At 49.4% G+C, this 19,447-nt stretch overlaps 1 protein-coding gene across 10 annotated transcripts in view; it reads right to left on the reverse strand.

The window, feature by feature from the left end:
- Window positions 1-18,189, reverse strand: part of TBL1X (transducin beta like 1 X-linked) — a 220,212-nt gene extending 202,023 nt beyond the window's left edge. For 6 of the 10 annotated variants that reach the window (XM_028115103.2, XM_028115095.2, XM_028115099.2 and 3 more), the window contains exon 1: window positions 9,437-9,676. The gene's annotated coding sequence lies outside the window, so the exon portion shown is untranslated. Of the gene's footprint in view, window positions 1-9,436; window positions 9,677-10,448; window positions 10,469-11,233; window positions 11,388-18,027 lie in introns of those variants that run through there. The other 4 variants (XM_088028886.1, XM_028115096.2, XM_028115097.2 and 1 more) reach the window with 4 other exon arrangements.
- Window positions 18,190-19,447: the final 1,258 nt, after the last annotated feature.

A 19,447-nucleotide genomic window follows, 5' to 3' on the forward strand; every position in this document is an offset into this window, starting at 1 on the left:
GGGAATTAAAACCTGACACTAGGCAGTCTGGTTCCTCCCGCCCCCAACAAAATGTGGAGACTACTGGTTTAAAGGAAATGTACAGAGAAGCCCATGAAATTTATCAGAGAGTCCCATGAAATTTATAAGGCAACTCTAATTTCCACAGGCCTCTCGCCTTGTTCTCATCTGGTCTACAATAATTTCTGTCATGCACTGGATACACATGAGATCATTAATTCTTATTTTCATCAACTTCTCAGGTGGGAACACCTCCAAAGTTGTTTCTTCCCGTGAGGCTTTTTAAACCATTTCACTGTCCCCGGAAATGGTTGAAATTGGCAAAGAATCACCTGTGCATCTTAGAAATACAAACCTAATACAAACCCTAGAAATACAACAAACCAAGTTAAAAGTTAAACCAAATTGTGTCTCCCAGACTGATCTGCAACTGTCAGGAAGTGGCAACCACCGTTTTCAAGCCGGTAATTGTGACTACTTGAGTCTTTACCAACACCTAGTTGGCACTGAAGTTGCGTGGGACTCAAGCGCCTGATAAGGACTCTGCTGGAGAAAGAACCTAAGGCAGGGACCCAAGTTTAATCTGTTTCCCAAATGAACCAAATGGTAGAGACCTCAATTCTCAGCTCAGCTGCTGGTATCAAATACAACCTACAACTCCGAAACCACCTGGAACTTTCTTTTCTTTTCTTTTCTTTTTTTTTGCAATCACCCAGAACTTTATAGATGCTGGGAATTAGGTTCTCATGCTGGTGCAACAGATTTCTGCATGACATGACTTTGGTGACAGACTGCCACTCCACTTTCTCATTTCTCTTCAAATGGATGTCAGAATTACAAGGATAACTGCAAGAAAGGAGCTGACCTGGTGATGACTAAGTATCCCCTGCACTCGAAAGAGAAATCGCTGCTCCACTGCGCTCAACTGTTCTCCCAATTCTTACAATGACTTATATGGTGTTACAGTATTAAAGCATTTATTTCTCATCTAAGAAATAAAACGGCATCACGTACAGCAAGCTTTTTGTCCTCTGTTCCACCTATAGGGGTCTTCAAACAAACAGAGATGTGTGCAGAACTGAACAATACCAGACGTTTGCACGGGCTCTACGGCCTGCTAACGATGGGCAAGCAAGGTGATCACAGGAAGGAATCACGCTCTCTGAGAAAGGAGCAGTGTCCTCCTAAGCTCACTCCAACATGGGCGATGCTGGGTACCAAAGTTCTCAGTAGACTTCAGGAAAGTTTTCGGTTTCTTAAAAAGCGGGAAGGTAATCAGGTTTGGAGGGTGGAAGCCCTCCCACCTCCTCCTACCTCTGCATTCTCCCTGGGGGTTGGTGGCAAGTGTTCCAGAAAGAAAAGGAAAGTGCTCTGTGCTGCTGGCTATTTAGGGTCATAGCTTCCAGATTCCAGGGAAGCAGGTGAAAAAAACTCTCATTTTCTTTTAAGCCTTCAGGCAACATCCACCGAGGTAGGGGAAGAAAAAAATAATCACAAGAATTGAAAGGACACGGTTCACAAGAATAAACACCGTGAACTGTACCATAAGCGCTGTTTGTGCTTATTTCCCACAGTCTCGTAAGACTGGGAAAGCACAACACTCATAAAAATTATCCCAAGGCACCCAAGAGCCCAAAGTGTCTTCTGAATTGCTGGTGTGTGTGTTTGGGTGTGTCTGTGCGTGTGTTTTAAGTAAAATATACAATGTATCAAGGTTAAGTTAAATATTGCCTATTCTAATGTGAGTAAAGTGATAGTGGAAGCATGAGGCATAACCATCAGTTTCCCTAAACTTTTCACTAACATAATCCTTAACCATTCTTTAAAAAAAAAAAAAAAAATGGGGCGCCTGGGTGGCTCAGTTGGTGAAGCGTCTGCCTTCGGCTCAGGTCATGAGCCCAGAGTCCTGGGAGGGAGCCCCACGTGGGGCTCCCTGCTCAGCGGCGAGTTTGCTTCTCCCTCTCCTGCTCCCCTTGTGTGTGCTTTCTCTCTCTCAAATAAATAAAATCTTTAAAAATAAAAAATATATTTTAAAAAAAGCCAACCGAACAATTAAGCAGCATCCTTTTCCAAATGAAAATCCTCACACAAGAGAGATAGGAAAAGCCTCAAGATCACCTCACCTACCCTCTGACTCTTGAGGACGCAGGCAGGTTTTCAATGACCTCACACAAGCAGGCAGACCACCCAGGGCAGGAAGAAAAGTAGCCAAAAGCCAAAACAAAAAGTCAATTCTTCTGGAAAAGATGCCATTTCTTAGGCGATCACTGGTCCAATGCAAAATGCAGTTCAACAATTAGATGGAAACACAGACCTAGGAATTCATTTTTTTTCCTCCAACAAAGTAATGCAAATACAACTTTATATCTTTAGCTTGTTGTATCACCCCATTGGCAGAACTGCGACACCTCAATGTGTGGGTCCTGTTTTTGAAACCAAAGACAGGACTTTATAACCTACTGATACATTTCACATATTAAATGTCTCTCGGGGGTACAGCGGAAAGATTCGGGAAATATTTCTCTGAACGCGCATCAGAAAACATCCCATTTCGACTGATTTGGCAGCGAGAATTAACTGGCATAGAAAAGAGCAAATCTTTGGCAGACCCAACAAAACACCTGATATTCTTTCTCCACAGCTTCTTACAAATACTATTAGGAAGCAGTAAGGTTCTCTTCTCCTGCACCCACAGTGCAAACCCTGCTGTTCGGAGGCAAACACGCAGGCTCAAGTGTGCAAAAGTGTGAAGTTCGCAGGTCATCAGAGAGAAACACAAAGGAGGGTACTGGGAGAATGGAGGGGTTCCCCTAAAGGCATCTGATGCTGAGCTAGAAATGCAATTACCAGGACCTGGAGGGCAGAGCTGACGGGCCAGCACCTCAGTTAGTGCTGGGGGGGGGGGCGGGGGGCTGGGTGACCGTGGAAGCATCACAGATGCCTTTGGGGTGATGGACTTGTTCTGTATCCCCATTTCGGTGCTGGTTACACAAACCTACGCATGTGCTAACATTCATAAAACTGTACACTGAACGAGACAATAGTCAACCTTCTCATATAATAATTCCAAAAGTTGCAACATATACACGCATGTATATAAACCAGCCCTGAAATTTAACTTAAGGGTGCTGGGCTGGGTGGGGGGTGGATAAGGAAAGGAAGCAAGTACTAGAAGCCATCATAACTAATAAGGATGCATTTGCACACCCAATTCTCAACTTCAGAGTGGAGGAAGGTATCAACATATGGGGCTCTGAGCATAATAATCCTACCTCCTTCCAAGTCTGAGAAATAAATTTTTTCTCTTTCAATGAGAAAACGAATGACAGAGAAAGAAACTGATCTGCCCAAAGACGCAGTCAGCACATGGCAAGCTGGCTACAAACCAACTTTCCCCCATAGCCACATCATCTGCCCCAGGGCCACCAGGAGCCCAATAAGGACCCCCATACAGGCCGAATGTGGCGCTCCTCTGGGGTCGTCAGGACATGGGGCCTCAGGTGGGCTCAGGACGCCCGGGCGCACGGCAGAAGCAGACTCTAGGCACCAACGGTGCCCTTTTCCAGCTGTACTTGGAAAATGCAGGTCCACGTCTGGCTGCCCTCCTTTGCTAAATTCGAGTAGTCAGAGGAAGAGATGGACGCCGAGGCAGCATGGAGTACTGCAAGCGGCCGAAACTTCACTCACTTGCCCCCACCCTCCCAAGTGCCTGGACGGGCCTGCAGGCGCAGGGGTAACCTCACCTCTAGGTTCACCCACACGGCGCTGGGTAAAACAGAGTCTTCATGAGACAGGGACCGTTTTCTTCGTAATAAATATCAAAAGTACACAGAAGCTGACCAAAAGTAAGACCTAACCAATGTGCGACACATCAATAGAACCATGAGGAAAAAGTCGAGAAACATGCCTTCGAGGTGCACTTGCATCTGGGGGCTCTAAGCTACTTGGGTTGAGGGGGAGCTTAGGCAACCAACAGCCGCGCCCCTCCCCCACACCCCTGTTGGCCTTGTTTCTATTCCTTCTTCCAAGTCCATTCACTCCTACCTTCTCTTTCCTCTCCTCCTGTGAGCATCAGAACCTTCCTTTCTCAATCTGCGGTATGATTTACCTCCTAACGGATTCCCAAAAAGCACACGTGTGCCATGAGAATACAGAACTTGCTATACAGCCTTTGCTTGGCACCCACCTCCCCCAGATGCTGTCCCACACGTGGTCATATATTGACCATTTAATTCAGGGTTGGCGTCCCCACGTTGGCACCCCGACATTGGGGTCCAGACCATTCTTTGTGGCGGGGACCGTCCCGTGCAATGTAGGATATTTGGCAGCACCCACAGACCCTGTAGATCCACCATCCCCCCTCCCCCCGACTGCAACAACTGAAAATGTTCCTAGATGTTTCCTTGAAGGTGGTGGGCAAAAATGCCCCCACCGAGAACCCTTAGTTGACTGCCAGATTCTGGAGTTCAGTGCTCAAAGTACATTTGCCATAAACCATCGCCTCTGTCATCTCCAAAGACGTCCCTTTCTTTGGACGCTGAGCATCATCCCCATCTCCACCTCTGTTCCCACCTGCCACTGCACCCAGTTTCCTCTGCAAGACTGAAACATCTCTCTTCCAGTGTCTTCACTTTAAATTTGCCCCAATTCCATTTTTCACTGGCTTCCAGTTCACGTCTGCAGTCTTCGATCACGTAGTGGACTGTCAACAAGCATTTCATGGCAGTGATACTGGAGTGAACCTGCCCATGCGGTGCACACAACCATCTTTAGTCAAGTTCCCTGCACCCTGGTCTAGAAGCCACCCAGGGAGCGAATTCCTGAATGACAGCATTTTTCCCTTGAGGTCTTCGAAGCTTTTTCTCAGCCTAAGCTCTCTTTGGCCCGTATAAACATGTTGACTTTGCTAGGCTCTTCCCACATCCAGCTCTTATTTTGGCTTTGTTGGGTCATTCTGCCAATCTGGCCAACGTAGTCGGTTTGGTCAGGCCCCGTGGAAAGGATGGAGGAGGAGGAAGGGCCGGAAAGGGCAAAACCCAAAGGGGAAAACTCACATCCAGTCTCTCCTCAGGAGGCCAGTTACTTCCTTCATACTAAAAATAGTGGGGGGGGGGGGAGGGTCTCGTTCCAAGTTTAAAAAAAAGTGTTTACAAAATGACTTTAGTCTTGCTTCCTGATTGAAACTATTTTTTCAACGTCTTTAGGGGTGGAAGATGAACAGCTTATTGGATGTAGCACGTTATTTTCTTTTTATGGGGGGGGTGGGGCAAATGCCAGGGATCAGGAAACCACAGCAGAGACAGCACCATGCCAGACACAGAGCACCTGTGATTGTCATCTAGGCTAAGCACGGGGCCTGGCAGAGCCCCGTGGGCCCCGGCGGAGAGCAGGCAAGGGGCAGCCCCAGGTATGAGCCGAGCTGGCTGAGCTGCTCGCCGCCCCAGCAGGTAACTGAGAATCTCAAATCCTGGTGCTGAGGACCTCCGTGAGCTGGCCTTTGGGGTCTGGCCTCCCCAGGCAGAGACCCCTCTCCCACCTCCGGAAGACAATCAGGGACATCCCTGGTATTTAATAAGTACTTTCAGCCAAACTCGGACAGGTCACACCAAAGCTGGGAGGAAGTAACAGAGAGTGAGGACAAAGGGCAGAAGGGTGATCTGGGAGGTCACCGCTCTGAGAGACACAAAATTGGGTACCCCCCTATCCTCGTTTACAAATAAAATTTCTAAGCCACTACTATAAAAAAATATAAAGAACTGTGATAAGGGCACATCAACTAGGTAATAAAAATAACATCCTGACTCAGGGACCTGGCATACAGGAAAAAGCTACAGCATTCAGCCATTTAAAAAAAAGAGAAAATACTTTGACGATTGTGAAACCTCACTTTGTTGGAAAGAGTCCCTATGAGCCTTTTTAATAGGGAAGGTTCTGACCTCAAGAGACAGAACCTCAAAACTCAAGACTTAAACTTCAAGGGGTGGGGGGTGCTGAAAGCCTGTGGTATCCATAGCAAGCAAGGGCTAAAACACATCACCCACCCAGGGCCTCACCGAGGTTGACAACCTGGACTCCCGAACAGCCCAGGGGATGCTCACCACAATCTGCTTAGGTGGGCATCTTGGAGACTGGCTGATGGCTACGCTTTTTTCAGATGGGGAAATCGATGCAGAGGATGCTACCTGCCTCCCCCAAGGTTAAACACTCAGGGAGAGACCCTGGCTTGGAGTCCTGGTTTGCTAATTCAAAACTGATCCAAAACACCCCAGTAGAAAACTATAGCTCTCAATTGCAGGTTAAGAATCCATTCACTGGGGGAGGGCTGGCTCAGTCAGAAGAGCATGCGACTCTTGATCTCAGGGTCATGAGTTCAAGGCCCACATGATGAGTTCAAGGCCCACATGGGGCAGGGAGCCTACTTAAAAAGAAAAAAAAAAAAAGGATCCATTGCCTGAAATCACTTTCCTGGGTCAATCACTGGCGGAAATGGGTCTTTTTTTTTTTTTCCTAAGTTTACCTGTGAATTATTTCGAACTTTTATAGCTTCTCCCTCCCCTCGCCCCAAAAAGTACACTAACTTTATTTCATTAGTGTTTCACTGCGGTAACGATAGAGTAGCACCCTGTAACAGAACTTTCTGTGTGTGCCTTTGCTCATATGGTGGCCACTAGCCACAGGCACCTACTGAGTACGTGAATTATGGCTCCAGGGCCTGAGAGAACAGAACTGTTAATTTTTAATTTGAATCTCCATGTTCACATGTGGCCACTGGTTACCACATCAGACAATGAAGCTATAAGAGCAATTCCTCCACTGTGCTCAGAGTCTCTGGATTCCGTGGACCTCCATCTGTATCGACACACAGATCTCAACGTAGATGCTCATTTGTCGATGCGTGTATGTGATATGAAGAGCTTTCGTGGTCCAAACGTGAAAACTCACGCTAGGGAGACATGAAAACAGGAACATCAAGCTTAAGAGCTCGGCTTCAGGAATCAGACAATCCTCCGTCCACTATGTATTAGCAAGTCAGTGTTCTCTGCAGCAGAATGGAAATAGTAATTGCTAGGCACAGGGCATTAAGTGCGCGGTATTCAAACAACATAAAGATGGGGCGCCTGGGTGGCTCCACCCTTAAGCGTCGGCCTTCGGCTCAGGTCATGATCCCAGGGTCCTGGGATCGAGCCCCGCATTGGGCTCCCTGCTCGGCGGGAAGCCTGCCTCTCCCTCTCCCACTCCCCTTGCTTGTGTTCCCTCTCTCGCTGTGTCTCTCTCTGTCAAATAAATAAATAAAATGTTAAGAAAAAAAAAACGTAAAGAATTATTTGATTTGCACAATGGCACAACTAAAATTTATAGGCAGCTTTAGTTTTCAGAAAACTTACACATTCTTTCTGTCCTCACAGTACAGTGAGTACCACGATTTCAAATCCCTTTTTTTATTTTTACACATTTAGAAACGACACTCAGAAAAGCTGTAGGCCTTCAAGGTCAGCAGGGTGGGCCCTTTCGCTAGTTTGGGCCAAATGGGGACAAAGGCTGGGTTTCTAGCCAACCATTATGTGTCAAGACAGTTGGATTCAAGAGCTCTGTCCACCTCTTTGCGGGCTCTAGAACCAGTGAACCCCTCCTAACAGTCCACTCAGGGAAACTCCCGATGCCATCACCCAGATGAGGAGCCTACAGCTCCCACAGGTGAAGATGAGATTAAGACCAACCGGAACATCACATCCGCACTGTCCCTACTCACCCCACTGAAACATTCAGAAAGGGTGAGGAAATGGGGGTGCGGAAAATTGCTGAACTGATTAAGCTCTGTATACAAGCAAAAAGAAAAACCAACCCCAGAGGATCCAGGAATACGAGCCGCGCAGTGCACACCACCAACTGAAACACCTAAAAATCTCAATTTTTGCCCCACAGGTGTGTGTTCACTTAAGGAATGGAATCCCCTTAAGGGCCATTTTAATAAGTGGGTCAAGTGATGAACTCCATCTTTTATCCCTGAATTAGTTATCCAGCTGGGTGGTTGTCCACGAGAATCTGCAGCCCATTTGAAGCACTAAGATCCTTTGGTGAAAAAAAAAGTGTCATCTTAACGTCTTCATTGTGTCATACTCAACATTCCTGCCCCCCCACCCCCACTGCCTCTTTTCTAGGAACGACTAGTTGTAAACTTTTTATAAAATCGGCAAGAGTCATTTGCTACCCGGAAGCCACCACTTGGGACCTTCGCGGGGCTCTCCCTTCGCCCCCTCCCATCTAGAGTTCCGCCCTTCTCCTTCCAGGTTAAACCAGGGACTCAGGCGGCGCATCAGCAAAGAAAAACATCCAGAAGTCGGATCAAGATACATGGGACTATACAAACCAGAAACGGTTGCAGATGCAATAGGAGGTGGGTTTTTGTTTCTTTGGGGGTTCCGCTCCACATCATCACCGACTTCGGGGTTTTAAAAAAAAAAAACCACCTCCGACTCTAACTTTGTGGAATTTCCAATGCAGTTGGCTCGGAGAATGCCAGGCCGTGCAGCGAGTTGGGGCGAGGCCTGACCGCGCGCTCCGGCAACGCACGTGAAGTCCAGGCCCTACCCCAGCGCGAGCGGGCCTCTAGCGACCCCAAATTGTCACATACCAGGCGGTCACCGACACCCGAAGGCGCACCCCCACGCCGTTCCGAGCACCGCCGCCCCCCACCCCCCGTAGGGATGGTCCCCCCGGGAAGCACAGCCCAGGACACCGATCTGGGGGCACCCCTCCCCCGAGCCCCAGGAGCAACAGGTCTGCACCCTCTCCAGGCCGCACTCTGCAGACCCCGCCTCACCAGGGGCGCCCCCCCGCCAAACACACACACAGATGTCGCCCTCAGCCAAGTCCCCTCGCTCGGGCCGGGGAGCTCCGGACTTCCTTGACAGTTTCTGCGTCTCGGAAACTGAGCAGCCACCGGGCCCGCGCCGCCTCGCCCGCCACTCACTCTACTGCGCGCCGCCGCGCTTCCAGCCGGTCCCGGGCGGGCTGGCCGGCGCCCGGGGATGAATGGGGCGCCCCTCCCCCACGGGGGGGGAATCCCGCGGCGGCGCAGGTTCGCTCGGCCAGCCCCAGAATCAGCAGACAAAGGGACACCGGGGGACAGACCGAGCGCTTCCCCAAACTTACCAGCCGCCTCCCCCTCCCCAGGACAAAGCCCCCCCCAACCTCCGCCCGCCCCCGAAGCGCCGGCACTTTGGGGAGCGGCCACCTCGGGGTATTGTTCAGCCTGCAGGGAGCGCGCCGCACCCCAGCCCGAGCCCCGGGGACAGTTGGGGACCTGCCCCTCCAGAGCCCCGGCGGCGGGCGGAGCGTGCGGGCGCCCCGAGCCGCCCGCCAGCACCCCCCACCCCCGCCGGAGAAGTTTGCGGCCCCTGCCCCGCGCCCGGCCGGCTGAGCCCCGCGCACTCACCTCGCCGCCAGCAGCGCAACTTGTGGCGGCGCCGCGGCGCGCCGAACCTCCCTGTCGCCGGCCGTCGCCGAGACCGGGCCGTGCCGCGGCCGACGAGGGCCCGGCGCCCTGGAGCAGCCGCGCGCCGCCCCCGGGCCGCCCCCGCCCCGCCGCCGCGAGTCCCGGAGAGGCGCGGGCGCTGGAAAGTTTCGGGTGCCGAATGGCGGCCGAGGGCGCTGCGGCGGCGGCGGGGCGGGGGCGCTGGCGGCTCCTCGCTCCCGAGAGCGGAGAGTGGGGGGGGGGCTGGGGCGGGAGCGGCGGCGGCGGTGGTAGTGGCGGCGGCGGCGGCGGGAGAGGGCGGGACGGCGGGAGGGACCGGCACGGGCAGTGACCTCCGGGTTGGTGGGGGGGGGGGGGGGCGAGCGGCCGCCAGCGCGCCGGCCCGGGCCGGGAGGACTTCCAGGGGGGCCGCCGCCGCCCGGGCCAGCCCCTCCCCCACAGCCGGGGGGGGAGGAGCGCGCCCCAACCCCCCCAACCCATCCCCACCGCCACGGCGAGGGGGAGGGGAACCCGAGTCCATTCGGCCCCGCCCCTGCGCCCTGTGGGGGGGGGTCGCGCCCCAAACCTGCCCCTCCCCCACGGCCGGGGGAGGGGACTCCAGGCCCGCCCCTCCCCCACGGCGAAGGGGGGCTAGAGTCCGCACCCCCCCCACGGCCTCTGGGGAGGCTCCGCGTCCCAATGCAGCCCCTACCCCCACGGTGGGGGGACCTGCGACCCTACGCAGCCCTTCACCCCGCGCTCTCCCCTCGCCCCCACGCCTAGCGTGGGTGAGGGGAACTCGGGCCTCTCCCTTTCCCCGTGGCCTCCAGGAGGATGAAGGAAACACGGGCCTACCCCCACGCAGTCCTCTTCCCAAACCCTGCCTCCCCACCCCCCAGCCAAGAGGGGACAGGAACCCGGGCCACCACCCCCGCGGTTTCCAGGGGGGGGAAGGGGAACCCGAGTTACTGCTAAGAGTGTTACCCTCCCCCACCTCAAAAAAGCTGCTCAGCTGCCTTAACATCCCCCTGCAAGCTGCCCGAGGGTGCATCTCTCTCAAAATGGGCGGCTTAGAGGACACCCCAAAGGCCTCCTCCCCCTCCCAAAAAAGTGGGGACTCAGGCGGAGCCTCGACCTTTGCAAAACACCTCCCGGAAAGAGCCAGAAATGCTTCGGGAGAAAGAAACTCAGACACACAGAAGTGGAGGCCAGGAGCTCGGTTGAGGGGGGGCGGAGGGGGCCTCTGGGGTTGGGGGTACCTGGGACCTCGGGCGTCCTCACTCCCGACCCCCACCCCACCCACAGGCTTTGGCAAAGGGTTTTCTGTTGCAATGGCTTATTCGGCCCAGCCCTAGCGCACCGAAGTCCCCAGAGCTTCCCCCTCCCCTCCAGTTTGGAGACCCCTGCCTACCACTCTCGGTCTTAATTCAATTAAACAGATACCGCGCCCACCACCCAGCACTTTAGCGTCTGCTTTGTTGAATATTTTAAAATAACTCTGCCCCTCCCTTTGGTGTATAATGAGCTTTGCGCTCAGAGCCCAGTACACTCAGCATTTTAAACTGTAACCTCACTTGCTCCTTTCTGGGACACTGGACCATTTGTTGTTCAGGTTGTTGGGGGGGGAGGGGCCCGAGGTGAGTTTTTAAGGGGCTGGTCCTCCATCAAAAAGGCGGACCTAAAAATTACTCTGCCAAATATTGCTGTAAAACGTCAATGATGTAAAACGACTGTTGCTACACCATTATTAGAGCACATCAATAAAAAATACACACTTACACAGTCTCCATAATTGTGAATCAGCAGGATAGATAGTGTCTTATTATGTATCAGTTGCCATTCAAGGCCCCCCAAAAGGACGTGGGGGGGGGCCTTCCCTTGAGCCTGCCCTTCGTTGCTCCCCGGCTCCCTGGGCTTGTGCGGACTGATGCTGAGGTATTACATGCAATAGAAAAACCAAGGGTGCAATTGAAAGCCCGAGCAAGCTCATGATGCAACCCTGCCCGGGTTACACGTGCTTCCCTTCCCCCACCGCCTGCTGGTGGGAGCGCTGCGTTTTTTCCGCCTGTAGGGTCACATTGTGGTTGATTGATTCTCCTTTCGCCTTGCTCAGTCATTCAGATTTGGAAAGTAAATAACAAGTTGACATCATTACAGCTCTCGGCATTACGGGGACGCGGCCCTTGGCTACCGCACACTTCCGAGTAGCTGCGCCAGCAAAAACTGGCCCTCTGGCTTGCCGGCCCTGCCTGTCGGTGAGCTGCTTGGAAATTCCGAGCTGAACTTGGTGAAAAGGCCTCTTTGTATGTTTTGATTACTTGGCAGGTGCCAATCATTTAAAGTATAGGAAAGTGGTGGAAATCCTCACTCCAAACTATGACCGCTGTGACCAATTTTTACAGCTGGCCTTCGGTTACTTACATTGCGAATGAGCTCAGAATCCATCATGTCTCTTTGGTACTGTCCCTACAGTCCCAAAGGTCTTCTTGCAAAGTAAGGAACGTGGCTTACCCTAGGACCCCTAAGGGACTTTGTAAGACCCCAGTCAGGAAAATAGACCGCCTACGTTTATCATGATATCACTGAAATTCCTCTTTCTGAAATGCTAGATGGGCGGTAGGTAGGGGGTAAATTAGACTATTTTATCTCATGTGTTTTGCAGATTTCTCAAATGTGTGTTCTGTCAGGTGGGAGAAAACAAGGAAAACAGGAAATAAAGCAGAGCAGGAAAGGAGCACCGTGAAAAAAGTAAAAGTTAATATGGAGAGTGTGAGCAGCAATGATTTCCGCCCGTATCCACGACACAAGATCTACATGCCAAACAATTATTTTTGGTTGCTGACTGGACGGAGCTGACGAGAGTCGGCTTGCAACAAATGCTATCAGTATTTCCCCCTAAACAGTAGCCAAAATTTTAATTAAAAGGCAGGAGGGGCCCACTCAAATATACTTAACTAATGTGAGGAAAGGAGCAAAGGGATTTTAATGGAGAAGGAATATCCTTTTTAACAAATGGTTCTAGAACAATTGGACCTCCATATGCAAAAAATAAGAATCTAGCTACAGACCTTATGCTTTTCACCAAAACTGACTCAAAATGAATCATAGGTCTAAATGTAAAAGGAAAAACTATAAAACGTCTACAAGGTAACATAGGAGAAAATCTATATGACCTCAGGTTTAGCAGAGAGTTTTTAGATAACAACACCCAAAGCACAATCCATTAAAGAAAAAAAAAAACTGTTAAGTTGAACTTCATCAAAATTAAAAACATCTGCTCTGCAAAAGGCACCATTAAGAGAATGAAAAGACAAGCCACAGACTGGGAGAAGATATTTGCAAAATCCATATCTGATAAAGGATTATATCCAAAATATACAAAGAACTTTTAAAACTCAAGAAAACAACCTAATTTAAAAATGGGCAAAAGATCTGGAAATATCTCACCAAAGAGATATACAAATGGCAAATAGGCATATGAAGATGCTGAACATCATTTATCACTAGGAAATTGCACATTAAAACAAAATACCAGGGCACCTGTCTGGCTCAGCGGGCAGAGCTTGTGACTCTTGATATTAGGGTTGTGAGTTTGAGCCCCACACTGGGTGTGGCTATTACTTAAATAAATAAACTTTAAAAAAAATAAATAAAACAAAATACCATCTCACATCTATTAAAATAGTCCCCCCCTCCCCATGACAACAGCAAATGCTAACAGGATGAAGAGCGAGAGGAACTCGCATACATTGCTGGTGAAATACAAAATGGTGTGGCCACTTTGGAAGACGGTTTAGCATTTTCCAAATGCTAGACATAGTCTTACCATATAACCCAGCGATTGTGCTCCTGGGTATTTACCCAACTAAGTTGAAAACATGTCTACACAAAACCCGCATGGGAGTGTTTACAGCAGCTTTACTCATAATGGCCAAACACAGAAAGCAGCCAAGGTGCCCTTCAGTAGGTGAATGGAGAAACTGTGGCCCATCCATACGACGGAATATTATTCAGTCATAAAAAGAAATGAGCTATCAAGCCATGATAAGACAGGGAGGAACTTTAAAATGCATATCACTAAGGGAAAGAAGCTAACCTGAAAAGGCTATATGCTATATGCTTCCAACTCTGTGACACTCTAGAAAAGGCAAAACTAAGAAGATGGGCGGATGCCAGGGGTTCTGAGGATGGGAGACGAGTGATGGACAGATGGAGCACTGGGAATTTTCAAGGCAATAAAACTATTCCAAATGGTACTGTAACAGCAGATACAGGACATTTTACATTTGTCCAAACACTTAGAGCTGCACAACACAAACAGTGAATGCTAATGTAAACTCTGGATGTTATCGATATTGATTCATTAATTGTAACAAATGCACCACACTTAGGAAAGACGTTAGCACTAGAACCTGTATGTGAGAGGCGGATACTATGGGAATTCTGTACTATATGCTGAATTGTTTTCTAGATCTAAAACTGTTCTTCCAAAAAAAAAAAAAAAGGTCCATTCTTTAAAAAACAAGAAAGAGTAGGAAGAGGTAGCAAACTTCTCATGAGACTTACTGTCCAGTTTTCATTGACTCCAGTATCTAATTTCCCCCGCCCCTGGGCTCATCTGACTTTCAAAGATTCCTAACACATAGGCCAATACTTGTTTCCATGAGTGGCCCACTCAGAAAGCCCTGAGATTCCGGAACTGACGTGCTAGATGTGGCAACGACCCCTCCTTGACGTTCACGGAGCATGTCTTAGCTCTGAGTAAGCGTCCACACAATCTTTCCTTATGAAAAGGGGAGGGGGTATGTGTGCTTTCCCACTTCACTTTATTGATCTCAAGCCTTTCTTTGCTCTGGGGCTTTGCTTCCAATTTTCTTTAGAGAGATTGGAAACAAACTATGAAAGGAGCTGGAGGTACCAGGTGGTCGGCCATGAGGTCTTACTTGGAGAAGTAAACAGGAGGAGAGAAGACAAAGAGGTCCATCACCTGCCATGGATGTGATGACAGCCCCCTCAGTTCCCCTTGACCTGGATAGGCACCAATCCTTTTTTTAATATGATGGTATGGGATGAGTTGTGCCCCCCCCCGCCCCCCCAAAAATCATATATGGAAGCCCTAGGCCCCCGGTCCCTTAGAATGTGACTGTAGGGTGCCTGGGTGGCTCAGATGGTTAGGCGTCTGCCTTCGGCTCAGGTCATGATCCCAGGGTCCTGGGATCGAGTCCCGCATCGGGCTCCCTGCTCCGCGGGAAGCCTGCTTCTCCCTCTGCCTCTCTCTCTCTCTCTCTGTCTCTCATGAATAAATAAATAAAATCTTAAAAAAAAAAAAAAGAATGTGACTATATTTGGAGATATAGCCTTTAAAGTGGTAAATACGTTAAATGCAGTCACTAGAGTGGGCCCTTATCCACTCTGACTGGTGTCCCTATAAGAAAAGTTGATTAGGACACAGACGCACGCAGAGGGAAGACCATGTGAGGTCTCCGAGAGAAGACAGCATCTACACACCAAGGAGAGAGACTCCAGGAGAAACCAACCCGGCAGACACCGTGATACTGAACTTCCAGCATCCAGGATTGTGAGAAAATAAATTTCTATTTAAACCACCCAGGCTGTGGTGCTTTGTTATGCCGGCTCTTGCAGACTAATACATGTGCGTTGTTGCTTTTTTTTCCCCCATTTGGAATGTCACATTCAGTTCACATCATTTGAGTACTGAGAACACCTTGCATTTGGTATGCGGTATTCATGCAGGATATCGGATCTGATCCTCCCCATAATGCTGGAGGACAAGGATTTTATCTCCAATATTCAGAGGAGAAGACCAAACCTAAGAGGTTAAAGGATCAAGGGAGGGAGGTCTGTAACCACCTCTATGCCTTAGAGTTTCGTTAGTAATTCAGTGACTATTGTTTCTAAATGCCCCAAATACATAAAATAATACACAGGATTACAAAGAAACCCTATTATGTTAAATTATAGTTATCAAATATTTTTTAGAATTCTCATATAGTAATACATGCGCTTCCTTTTCAAGACTTCCAACAGTAGGCTCTAGAAGTGTAACTTCTGTCATTTCAGAAGAGTGATAAGTATAAACCAGATCTGCTTCAACTGTAACCTGTTCTAAAAATAAATCAGACTTCTCTGGGTGACAAATTGGTAACAAATTAAAGATACTGTTAATGCCTGCTGTCATTCATCCGAGAGGAATATAGATGTTCATAGTTGTCTGAGATGCTGAATTTCAGTTAGTGATTGGTGATGCTACAGCGGCAGAGTTTCTACCTGTGTAGGTACACAGACCCCCTGAAATCTCTCCCTGGGATCTTCCCGCCCGGGGAGAAAGTGTAAGCCAGAATCCCTGCTCCTCTATGACCCTTCCACCTGGGGACTCATTCCTGCCTGTTTTGGGGGTGGGGGGAACCGCACCATAATGAAGATAACAAAATTTCCTAGGAGGGCACGGCCACCTCCCATGGGACCTGGACCGTGCCATTAAGGTGAGCTGAGTTTAAGGGGACACCAAAACCGTGCTCAAGATAAATAATATTATAATGCCATATTTTACAACTCACGATTAATGCAAAAAAAAAAAAAAAACCACACACACACACACACACACACACACACACACCACCCTCCATGATGAACAAAATATCAAAACATAAGATAGAGACAGGATCTGACCCGGCCAGGCATATGGAGCCAAGAGCTGGGAAGGAGGAATTACCCAGAAAGATTAAACTCCCTGCCTTGATGGAACATCTGTTCTACATGTGCAGACACAGTTCCTACACCTGTGTCTGCACAGCCCACAAGGTAAGGATACATTGTTAAAAGATCAGGGTGGGGGGTGGGAATAAATAGAAGAGTGATTCCTGGTCACATGTGAAAATTATCTGAAATTTGAATTTCAGGGCCCATCAATAAAGTTCCATTGCAACACAAAAAACACCCAATCCTTGACTGCTTCTAGGGTCATAACATACCCCATGGCCCACAAAACGTAAATAACATGTACTGTCTAGCAGGTTCCAGAAAGTTTGCTCACCCTTGCTTCTGAGAGACTGAGTGATTCAACAGTTCTTCACATAACTTGTTAACTTTTTCCTACGAAATTCTGTTATCTTCATGATGGTGGGTTTGTTTTTTTTCAAAAAATTTTTCAGATTAAGTTAAATTAAGAAGCACCTTTTGGGGGCCCTCTGGGTGGTTCAGTTGGTTAAACATCTGACTCTTGATTTCGACTCAGGTCTTGATCTCAGGGTCATGGGTTTAAGCCCTGTGTTGGGCTCCACACAGAGTGTGGAGCCTCCTTAAAAAAAAAAAAAAAAGCACTTTTTTTTTCATATTTAAGAAAAAGGAGGACAACGATGGTAGAAAAAAAGCGCATCGTCTTCAGGAAGCAGCCTCATCCTGTTAGTGGATGTTGATGGATTCTAGAAGAGCAGAAGTGCCTGCAGGTGGGACACAGCCACGCACTCAGGGAAAGTAAAGGTCTCCAGAAAGACTCAGCAAAATTAAATGTATCCTGGTAGGCGCACACACTGGTGGGCAAAGGAAGAACCGAGGTTATAGGAACTCTACATTTTTTTTCTGTCTCACAGAGTTTTCCCACAGTTTTCTAAACATTTTCAAGATGACCTCACCAATCATCATCACAACCTATAAGATGGTTGGGGAGATACAAACATGAACATACCCATTTTACAGAGGTGGCAAGTTGAGTCTCAGGATAGTGCCTGTCTCGGTTTCCCAGCCCTGTTGCAACAAATCACCACACACCTGGTGGCTTCAAACCAAACCAGCACCCGACCATCCTGGAGGCCGGAAGTCCTGCTTGGGTACCACAGGGCTAACTAATACCGAGGTGCTACTGGCAAGGCTGGGGTTCTCCCGGAGGCCCCGGGGAGATTCTGTGTCCTCGCCTTTCCCCGTGTCCTGAGCCCACATTCCATGGCACGGGACACATCGCATAGTTCCCACCTGCTGTTCTTTTGCGTCCCTCTTCCAATGCCAAAGTTCCCGGTGATTAGTAGATTGGGCCAACCTCTGTCAGCCATCACAGTCTCTCCACGGCAAGGTCCTTAATCCAGTGACCTCTGCACAGTCCCTGTTGGCACGGACAATGGCATCTCCACCAGTGCCAGGACGTGAGGCCTGGGCACCTCTCTGCGCGTGGGCTACGTCTGCCTCCCACACTGCACTGGCACAAGGTCGCACACTACAAGGGAGGCAAAGCCAACTCAACCCCCCCCAGCGGATTCCAAAACCCATGGTCTTTGTGACACTAACCTTGCAGCCCATCAGCCCCTGCATCGTGTCACCGCCCGCCCACCCGGCAACGCCCGAAACGACGAACAGAACACCCAGGCTTACTTGGCAGCGCACGGGACAGGCGAGAGTTCCGATTCGGCCCAAGTAATACACAGCCACCAGGGCTGCAGAATAACGGGAGAGCCCGCGTCTCAAAAGGCCGTTCTTGCTCCCCTTCTCTTTAGGGAAGCGTATTTTGTTATAAGAAGCAATGTGCTTTTTTTTTTTCCCCCTCCCTTTGTTTCCACTCGTACCTGGAGTGTTTAAAACTGGCTGGAGAGAATGAGCAGGGAAGAGAGGCTGGTTTTATAAATAGTTGCCACACAAAACTCATCTCCCACATCTTGAAGCAGACGCCACACTGACAAAGAAAATCCAGCAGTTTCCAGAAAGGCACAGGTGAAACCAGATGGAGGTGGAACGTTTGCGTCCACCCCACCCCCACCCCGCAAGCTGCCTTTGTCAGAAAGTCTTTTTGATGTTGTTTTTACAAAATGAACAGACACCTGATAAGATCAGACATGTGTCGTGTGCATATATGCCCCGGCAATCCCGTCCTCATTATAGACCCAAAGGAAAGGGAAACTTAGGTTCACACAAAAAATCTGCACGCAAATAGCTTTCTTCATAGTTGCCAGAACCTGGAAACAACCCGGCTGTCCTTCGGCAGAGGAATGGATAAATGAACTATGTGTCTCCACACAGGGGAGCAGTAATGAGCCCTAAGAAGGCACCAGCTTTATGCCCCTGCTACAACGTGGATGCGGCGCCAACATAAATCGCTAAGTGAAAGAAGCCAGCCTCAAAGGCCAACATTCTCCATGATTCCATTTACAGGATATGGCTTTCTAGAATCACCCAAAACTCCTGAGATAACTGTTGCCTGGGGGTGGGTGTCAGGAAAGACACTGACGACAGAGGGCCAAGGGGCAATTTTTGGGGGGGGGTGGTGGTGTTGATCAAGCTGTTCGGTATCTTGATTTCAATGCTGGTTACGTCAGTAAATGTTGGCCAAAACTCATGGGACTGTACTCTGAGAGGTAGACTTTACTATATGTAAATTATGCCTCAATAAAATTGACTTCAAAAACAAAAACAAAAGAAAGAAGGAAAGGAAGAAAGAGGGAGGAAGGAAGGAAGGAAGGAAGGAAGGGAGGAAGGAAGGGGTACCTGGGTGGCTCATTCAGTTAAGCGTCTGCCTTTGGACCAGGTCATGATCCCGGGGTCCGGGCATGGAGTCCCGCATCAGGCTCCCTGCTCAGCGGGGAGTCTGCTTCTCCCTCTATCCCAACCCACCCCCCCACCCCCACCCCGCTCTTGTGCCCGCTTTCGCTCTCAAATAAATAAATAAAATCTTTAAAAAGAAAGAAAGAAAGAAAACCCAGAAGTTTGGAGGAAAACGCTGTAAAACTCAACGACATTACACCATGGGGCTTTTCTGCCATACCTGCGTAAGGATGTCTTTTTGTGTGTTGTTATTTTGACTAGATCACAGCCACTTGATAAGATCAGAAATCTGTCATGTAAAATTCTTAAAATGTCCCTAAGGGAGTGGGGAAGGGAGAGATCATTTTCATGAACTTTTGAGATAATAATGAGAATGAATCGTGTTTCTGTAAGTAAGGATTTCAGGTAACACTCCCCATCCCCCACTCACGGAAGCCCACACCAGCC

Source organism: Eumetopias jubatus, unplaced genomic scaffold, assembly GCF_037043125.1.
Source record: "Eumetopias jubatus isolate StellerSeaLion01/CBP00866 unplaced genomic scaffold, mEumJub1_p1.0 scaffold_11, whole genome shotgun sequence".
Lineage (NCBI taxonomy): Eukaryota > Metazoa > Chordata > Mammalia > Carnivora > Otariidae > Eumetopias > Eumetopias jubatus.